This window comes from Heptranchias perlo, chromosome 8 (genome assembly GCF_035084215.1).
Source record: "Heptranchias perlo isolate sHepPer1 chromosome 8, sHepPer1.hap1, whole genome shotgun sequence".
Taxonomy (NCBI): Eukaryota; Metazoa; Chordata; class Chondrichthyes; order Hexanchiformes; family Hexanchidae; genus Heptranchias; species Heptranchias perlo.
In genome coordinates, this window is record NC_090332.1 from 72,983,357 (window position 1) to 72,992,971 (window position 9,615).

A 9,615-nucleotide genomic window follows, 5' to 3' on the forward strand; every position below is an offset into this window, starting at 1 on the left:
TAATAGTTGGAACCAATGAAATTCACCTTGGAAAAATGTTATAGCACAGATTTAAATGGGAAGATGAAATCCTGAGATAATTAGAATTGGAGAAATATAATTTCCTAATCCGTGGCTGTGGTATTACAGGCAGAAACTGGCTATGATCGTGCAAAATACTTTGGTTGCCACCACTTCAGAAGCAATACGACATATGCATGCCTACTGGAAATATTAATCATAGTTCTGTGTAGTTGGGCATACTAGGATTCTATAGAAAGCTTAAATCCTGTAGCAGTTTTTTTGGAACCTCATTTGAAGAAGTCATGACATTTGGACTCTACTGACCTTTTACCTCATGGCAATAAATCTTGCTTGTTTTTCATGCAGTGAAAACTAATGCGTATAGAAAAGTTTCAGCTATGTTGTGGAATATGCACTGATGTGCTTTCTGTTCCTTGGTAACAGGTTGATAATGTTAGTGCTTTCACCCACATAGTCTAGGTAAACAACTTGCATTTATATAGTTCCTTTTAATGTAGAAAAATCCTAAGGTGCTTCATAGAGGTGCAATCGGGGGGGGGGGGGGGGAATAAAAGCTAGTCTAAGCCTGATGGAATTATTGAACTTTTTAATGTACATAAGCATGATCATTATTCACCCTTTTTCCATGTTCAGATTTACACTCTTCTCTCTCTCCCCAATCACGTGCTTTTTTAATTTGTTCATGGGATGCGGGAGTTGCTGGCGAGGCTGGCATTTATTGCCCATCCCTAGTTACCCTTGAGAAGGTGGTGGTGAGCTATTACATTGGCAAGAGGGCAGACTGACACCTGCTCCCTGGCCTTCACTAATGTCACTGTCGTTACTAGGTATAGCTTTGAGTTAGCTTAGGTGAGTCTCTTTTCTCCTCTTTGCGCCTCCCCCCATCTCAGCTACACAAATATAGATATGTTCATTATTCAGGGACCAAAGTTAACATGCACAATTGGATAGGAGTAAATGGTATGTAAATTGTCCTATTCAGATTTATTTGCATCTCCCATTACTGTAAAATCTGGTATGTAAATTGACCATCTTTCATCTAAATTCAAATGAGTGGCTTGTGCATTGATGCTTTCTGCAGTCCTGCCATTGAGTGCTGGAAAGTAAATGAGGTAGTACTACTTCCTAGGGAAACCTATAAAAGGTCTTTTTTACAAAACTTTTATATTCTTTGACTTGCAGCTCCCACTGCAGACTTCTGCAGTTGGCAGCCATGTCAAGATAAACCTAGTAGAACTTTTAGGTTGACAGAAATAAAGACTCATTTTTCATTGTGTACTCCTGGCAACTGTTCTCAATAGGACTAGTAAACATTGCAACATGATGTCATAACACTTATTTATTATCTTTGCATTGATGTTACAACATGTGCAGGCCAAATGTTATGACCAGCTTATGCATATGCTTGGCCTTTCATAGAATCATAAAATGATACAGCACAGAAGGAGGCCATTCGGTCCATTGTGCCTGGCTTGGTGCATTGAAGACTATCTAGTTCATAATTTGTATATTGTAAACAATTTTACAACACCAAGTTATAGTCCAGCAATTTTATTTTAAATTCACAAGCTTTCGGAGGCTTCCTCCTTCGTCAGGTGAACGATGTGAAAATGAAATCCTTGAAATGAAATCGCATTTATAATTCACAGAACAATGCTTGGTGAGTACAGACAGTTTTTTCAACTGCCCGTTGCCAAGGCAATCAGTGTGCAGACAGACAGGTGTTACCTGCCAGGTCTCACAGAATTCAAAAAGTTGATTCTTCTCTTACCAAGGTGTAAGCAAACAAAGTGCCAAAATGCATGCTTATCAGAATCCACTTGCCTGGTTCATAGGGGTCATTATGTCACTAACTTATTTGTTAAGAACATTTTTGTACTTTGCATTTATTTTGAGTTAATGTTTCCATTGTTTGAGAAATCCACTGCTTGTTTAGCATATAAGATTCTAGGTGAGAGATAAGGAATGTTGAGCTCCTATAGGGATCTCCAGAGCATTGTATTTCTTTAGGAAAGTTCATCAAGTAAACTGAGCTCAGCTGGTTTCTAGATTTATTTATTCATTCAATATGCTATGTCACTGATATTTGATCCATGTTTTAAGTGGGCACACAGTTTAAAATTCTGCTCAACAAGATGACTGGTATATTTGTGGAAGTGTGGAACATTTCCTTGCTTTCAGCATTCACTGGATGGGTATAAATACAAGTTGTGCTGGTGCATTGACTGGTAAAAATATCTAAGCATTGATGTAAAGAATGAGTTGTGCTACACCCTTCACTTTGGGAGGAGATGATAATACTCTACATGCATGCATTGTTTTAGTGCAAAGTTTAAAATTATTGAAGCCCGTTGTTGTGATGTTGGGTTTTTACACTAGTTCAGTAACTGACCACTCCTGTAAGCATCATCTTCTACAAACCAGCTTGTATCTATCTTCCAATATCCTGATGGTTATGATGTGGAGATGCCGGTGATGGACTGGGGTTGATATTTGTAAACAATTTTACAACACCAAGTTATAGTCCAGCAATTTTATTTTAAATTCACAAGCTTTCGGAGGCTACCTCCTTCCTCAGGTGAACGATGTGTTACTCCATCAAGCCCAAAGAGCACAGATTTGAGCGTATCTGGTGCCCATTTTTTTTTGCCATCTATCACCAGATTTGGTAGGACTCACGTCAAGTGTTACTTGGCCTCACTCACCACTATTTTCCAGGATGATGCTGGTGTAGTGGGTGCTTTTGGCAAAGATGACCCTGCCTCATTTCTCTCTCAACTGTCTCCATAATGCCTCTCCCTGCCCCACTATTACTTTATCTCCAAAAGCCTGCTCCCACTGTTTTCCACATCTGTCCTCCATATGGACTGAGGTTGACAGCTCTGTGAATTCTAGGTAGCTTTGTGAAATCAAGTCTAATGCTGCTATCCATATCTGCTGTCGATTGGTGGTTTTCCCCCTCATTCACTGAGTTTGAATACAGATACAAGGCCAAATGTTCTACCCATTGAAATGCCCAGTCCTAAACTTTAAATGCTTTCCTATAATCAGTGCAGTTAATCAAAAGCAGAGCTTCATGTTTGTTGTGAATTTACCCTCAAATATGCTCAAGTTTCTGTTTAAATTATTTTGATGGGTGTTTCCAAACATCAGCTACCTTTTGTAACATTTACTGCCCATTCAGGTGTTGCCACTAAATGAGAAACCCACACTACATCATTTGTGGGTAATGAGTTTCTCAGCTGAGTACCCAAACAATTCTATGGGAAGGCTTCCTTAGCAAGAGAAAGTGGAAGATATACACCAGGCTGCTCTGGCACTTATTAACTGGTTTCAGATCAGAGACCTGGAAGCTTGTGGCACAGGGAAACTAATAAAAGCAGAGAAAAATGACTCGGGTAGTTTACTGCTCCAGCTTTAAAAATTCTTGTGCTAAAAGTCAAGCATGCTTCTGCAGATGATTAGCTCAAGTACAGTGAGGAAAATCTTGCTTTTCCTGAGAACATTCCAAGAGCTGCCAATGTGCCTTTTTAAAAAATAATCCAATCATGAATGTTTGCAAGGTTTAGTAATTTGCTATTTAATTCAACTAAAATGAAAGTGTATCTTTTCTAAAATACCTATCTTGATTATTTTTTGCAGAATTGTCAGTGTGCCTTTTTAACTGGATAATTGTAGCAGAATATATCTTGTTTCAATACATCGATTTAGTTACTGTAACCATAAGAGCTGATTGTATGCACATGCACAAAAGATAACATTTTATTCCTAGTAACAACAAATTGTAACACAGCTTTTTTTTTTGAGTTTAATATTCAGCTTTAAGCATGTATAACCTGCACTTAGGGTTGTATAAATGAAACTGATCATAAAACTTGCAAGTTATTAAGCTGCATTTATAATGGAGCTGTTTTAATTTGTTTTTTGGTAGACCAGTGACCATGAGCTGATGTCTGACTTTTCACGCTACTAAATTGAGCTCTGTTATCCTGGCAGTGGACTAGCATCCGTGAACAGGCTCCATTATCTCCGCAGTAGATGGCTAAAATCATGGAAAACCAAGGTGTCCAAGTCTGTTGTTGTTATGAGTGAGCCAGGATTACCAGGGAGGAGTGTAGAAGAGCATGCCAGGAGCAGCACTGGGTGTACCTAAAAATGAGGTGCCAACCTGGTGAAGCTACAACTCAGGACTACATGCATGCTAAACAGCAGAAGCAACATGCTGTAGACAGAGCGAAGCGATTCCACAACCAACAGATCAGATCAAAGCTCTGCAGTCCTGCCACATCCAGTCGTGAATGGTGTGGACAGTTAAACAACTAACGGGGGGAGGAGGAGGCTCTGTAAACATCCCCGTCATCAATGATGGCGGAGTCCAGCACGTGAGTGCAAAAGACCAGGCTGAAGTGTTTGCAACCATAGTCAGCCAGAAGTGCCGAGTGGATTATCCATTTCTACCTCCTCCTGATATCCCCTCCATCACAGAAGCCAGTCTTCAGCCAATTCGATTCACTCCATGTGATATCAAGAAACGGCTGAGTGCACTGGATACAGCAAAGGCTATGGGCTCCGACAACATCCCGGCTGTAGTGCTGAAGACTTGTGCTCCAGAACTAGCTGCGCCTCTAGCCAAGCTATTCCAGTACAGCTACAACACTGGCATCTACCCGACAATGTGGAAAATTGCCCAGGTATGTCCTGTCCACAAGAAGCCGGATAAATCCAATCCGGCCAATTACCACCCCATCAGTCTACTCTCAATCATCAGCAAATTGATGGAAGGCGTCGTCGACAGTGCTATCAAGTGGCACTTACTCACCAATAACCTGTTCACCGATGCCCAGTTTGGGTTCCGCCAGGACCACTCTGCTCCAGACCTAATTACAGCCTTGGTCCAAACATGGACAAAAGAGCTGAATTCCAGAGGTGAGGTGAGAGTGACTGCCCTTGACATCAAGGCAGCATTTGACTGAGTGTGGCACCAAGGAGCCTTAGTAAAATTGAAGTCAATGGGAATCAGGGGGAAAACTCTCTCCAGTGGCTGGAGTCATACCTAGCACAAAGGAAGATGGCAGTGGTTGTTGGAGGCCAATCATCTCAGCCCCAGGACATTGCTGCAGGAGTTCCTCAGGGCAGCGTCCTAGGCCCAACCATCTTAAACTGCTTCATCAATGACCTTCCCTCCATAAGGTCAGAAATGGGGATGTTTCCTGATTGCAGTGTTCAGTTCCATTCGCAATCCCTCAGATAATGAAGCAGTCTGAGCCAGCGTGCAGCAAGACCTGGACAACATCCAGGCTTGGGCTGATAAGTGGCAAGTAACATTCGTGCCAGGCAATGACCATTTCCAACAAGAGAGAGTCTAACCACCTCCCCTTGACATTCAACAGCATTACCATTGCTGAATCTCCCACCATCAACATCCTGGGGGGTCACCATTGACCAGAAACTTAACTGGACCAGCCATATAAATACCGTGGTTACAAGAGCAGGTCAGAGGCTGGGTATTCTGTGGCGAGTGACTCGCCTCCTGACTACTCAAAGCCTTTCCACCATCTGAGGCACAAGTCAGGAGTGTGATGAATACACTCCACTTGCCTGGATGAATGCAGCTCCAACAACACTCAAACTCTACACCATCCAGGACAAAGCAGCCCGCTTGATTAGCACCCCATCCACCACCCTAAACATTCACTCCCTTCACCACCGGCGCACAGTGGCTGCAGTGTGTACCATCCACAGGATGCACTGCAGCAACTCGCCAAGGCTTCTTTGACAGCACCTCCCAAACCGGCGACCTCTACCACCTAGACGGACAAGAGCAGCAGGCACATGGGAACAACACCACCTGCACGTTCCCCTCCAAGTCTCACACCATCCCGACTAGGAAATATATCGCCGTTCCTTCATCGTCGCTGGGTCAAAATCCTGGAACTCCCTTCCTAACGGCACTGTGGGAGAACCTTCACCACACTGACTGCAGTGGTTCAAGAAGGTGGCTCACCACCACCTTCTCGAGGGCAATTAGGGATGGGCAATAAATGCTGGCCTCGCCCACATCCCATGAACGAATAAATAAAGATCCTAGTTTCCTGGAATCTAAATTAAAACTGTTCCAATTTTAAAATTGTAAACAATTTTACAACACCAAGTTATAGTCCAGCAATTTTATTTTAAATTCACAAGCTTTCGGAGACTTCCTCCTTCCTCAGGTAAATGTTCAGGATCTCCTTGAAGCCTACGCATTTATACATATAGAACAATACATGGTGTTTACAGACTGCCCCTGCAACTGCCCGTTGCCAAGGCAATCACCGTGTTCAGACAGAGAGGTGTCACCTGCAGAACCCCCGAATACACATTCAACAAAAAAACAAACAGGGAAAAAAAAGAGAAGAAAAACAGAGAGAGGCAGAAACATCCGGAAGGCAGAGAGAGCCAGCAAATGACCCATTATATTAAAAACAGATAACATTTGTTCGCTGGTGGGGTAACGTGTAGCGTGACATGAACCCAAGATCCCGGTTGAGGCCGTCCTCATGGGTGCGGAACTTGGCTATCAATTTCTGCTCGACGATTTTGCGTTGTTGTGTGTCTCGAAGGCCGCCTTGGAGTACGCTTACCCGAAGGTCGGTGGATGAATGTCCATGACTGCTGAAGTGTTCCCCGACTGGGAGGGAACCCTCCTGTTTGGCGATTGTTGCGCGGTGTCCGTTCATCCGTTGTCGCAGCGTCTGCATGGTCTCGCCAATGTACCATGCTCTGGGGCATCCTTTCCTGCAACGTATGAGGTAGACAACGTTGGCCGAGTCACAGGAGTATGAACCATGCACCTGGTGGGTGGTGTCCTCTCGTGTGATGGTCATTTGCTGGCTCTCTCTGCCTTCCGGATGTTTCTGCCTCTCTCTGTTTTTCTTCTCTTTTTTTTCCCTGTTTGTTTTTTTGTTGAATGTGTATTCGGGGGTTCTGCAGGTGACACCTCTCTGTCTGAACACGGTGATTGCCTTGGCAACGGGCAGTTGCAGGGGCAGTCTGTAAACACCATGTATTGTTCTATATGTATAAATGCGTAGGCTTCAAGGAGATCCTGAACATTTACCTGAGGAAGGAGGAAGTCTCTGAAAGCTTGTGAATTTAAAATAAAATTGCTGGACTATAACTTGGTGTTGTAAAATTGTTTACAATTGTCAACCCCAGTCCATCACCGGCATCTCCACATCACCAATTTTAAAAGCAAGTTATGATGGGAAATGCAGATGTGATTCAACATTTAGATGGCTTTTAGATCAATTTACCATTGTATAATCCCTCCTTGCTGTTTTTGAGCTCTCCTCTGCAGTGGGAAATGGGATGGCTATTTTTTTGGTCTGGACTTTATACTGTAAAATGGTTGTGTGGCAGTGTTCGTATTGGGCCACAAAATAAGGATTGATCAGTATTGCCACAAGTTTCAAAGTCCATAGTGCAGCTGTTGAACTTTGCAGGGCTGTCGCACTTAAGAAGTAACCATGGACTATAAGCCCTATTTATAACTAGTAAAATGAACTCAACAGGTGTGAAAAATGACGCTCATGCTGATTTTTTTTTTACCTGTGCTAAAAGATAAATGTGTTTTAATGGGCAGTTTGTAAAGTGTTTTATCTTTAGTGCATCACTGCATGGTTTGTCTTTGCCTCACTTTTACGTGCCTGTTTGATAGTAGTGTTTCCATTCTTTTAAGAGGAACAATACTAAGAAGTGTTCGTTCCAGGCCTTATTAATAAACCTACATAGTTGGAGAATTGTTTCTCCCATCTATTCCATGGACTACCTGGTTTCTGCTCCTTTTCACTCTGCTTCCCTTTGAATTTAGTTTTTAATATATTGACAAAAATGTCATTGTAGTACTACTATACCATAATTCTGATCCCTAGAAAATTTAGTGCAGATGAATGATTTATGAAGGCTTTTTAAATTTTGTATGCTTAATTGGAACTTTAGCCCAATATTATGGTGTGGAATAAATGTTACATTTTTCAAATTGCTTACAATTAAATTGTGATTGTTTAACTTTTTTTTGTCTTTGCAAGACAAAACCATGGCCGTGGGTATTTAGAAATAGTTATTGAAGGATAAGCCCAAGGATATCTAGCTGTTGGTACGATATCTTGCTAAATTTCATTAGTTTTCCGTGCTTGGCTTGTATGAGTTTATATGGATCTCCATTAGTAATTAACAAATTTCACTGGTGTCTAGTAAGCAAGTATTACAAGAGTTGAGCATGTTTGAATTATGAATCCTGTCTTGAGTAACTTTTCCCTTGGGTTTTGTAGTTGGTTGCCTTGCAGTTTTCCACTTAAATGTAGAATTATGCAATTATTGGTTTAGATACTTTTTGGTTTAATGTAACCCAAATGGAATGATCATAGTAGATCCTTTTTACTATTGTTGGTAGCAAACTAATGATAACTGTAATTAAGGGTGCTTTTAAATGGATATAGTCAGAAATCTTTATGTATCACTTGAAGCTTTATGAAGCTGCAGACAATTTATTGTATTCTATTTAAAATTACTGTAATATTAGGTTTACAACAAAACATAACACACACCACATTACAGGCATTGAACAGTTACTGATTCTGAAAGGATTGGAAATGTAAGTGAGGACCCAGGATAAAAATGGCGAGGGAAATGACTACAATTACTGCTCCAATCTCAGTTGAAGGCTGGATCAGAAATTCTCACTATTCCCATATTAACTTCAGGTGGTTACCCTGACCCTGTTAAACCTCAAACTGTTAATTTTAATATACATCCCAATTAAAACCTTACTATTCAGTACCATCATTGTTCTTATTGCCAGAATTTTAGATGTAGATATACTGATTCTCAATGCCCAAATATTAGAATCCAGTTCGTGGTTACTGGGTCAGCTGGTGTCCAGTCCATTCGCAATTGTATATTTGCAGCTTTAACACAGCTGATCATTGAACAAAAGATCAAATCAAAATAAAATTGTATTGATTGAACCACTGCTGTCACTTGTGAGAAATGATGTTCCCTTAGTTGCTTCACTCGCTCTGATATGAATGAGTCATGGGCTGAGCAGTTGTTGCATTTTTTCAATTGCAGAGTGAAGTGAATGTTGGTGTGTAGTGGAATTGCACATCTGTGTAGTTCTGCTTTTGACAAACTAGTAGACTGTAGTGGTGATGCAGAACCATGTACTGGAATTTAACTAGAAAACAATAAAACTGTTCCCATATTAATTTGTTTGGGCAAATGCAAGATCAATTCATTAATTGTTGCCTTAATTAATGCTAGAATTTCCAACAATGTAGTCTTTAATTGTTTTGATCTCGTGGGTTTTTTGATCTTGTATGGATCAGTAGGTATCCATTACATTTCATAGTTGGCTTGAAATCCAGAAATATCTAGGGTCTAACTTGTAGATCTTTCTGAAATATACCCCGATCCTATTTTTGAAAATCAAAAATATATTTAAAATTTGTATATCACATTGGAGTGATAAACTTGGACCTAAATAGGGCCTGATGCATTTCCAATGCTGTCTGGCACTCTATTTCCTGTTTTTTTTTAAAATTCCAAGTA

The 9,615-nt window shown here is 41.0% G+C and overlaps 1 protein-coding gene across 3 annotated transcripts in view; it reads left to right on the top strand.

Annotated features, from left to right (window-relative positions):
- The window catches only part of atl2 (atlastin GTPase 2), an 81,322-nt gene that overhangs the window by 49,294 nt on the left and 22,413 nt on the right, over positions 1-9,615 (top strand). The gene's annotated exons all lie outside the window — the stretch shown is intronic.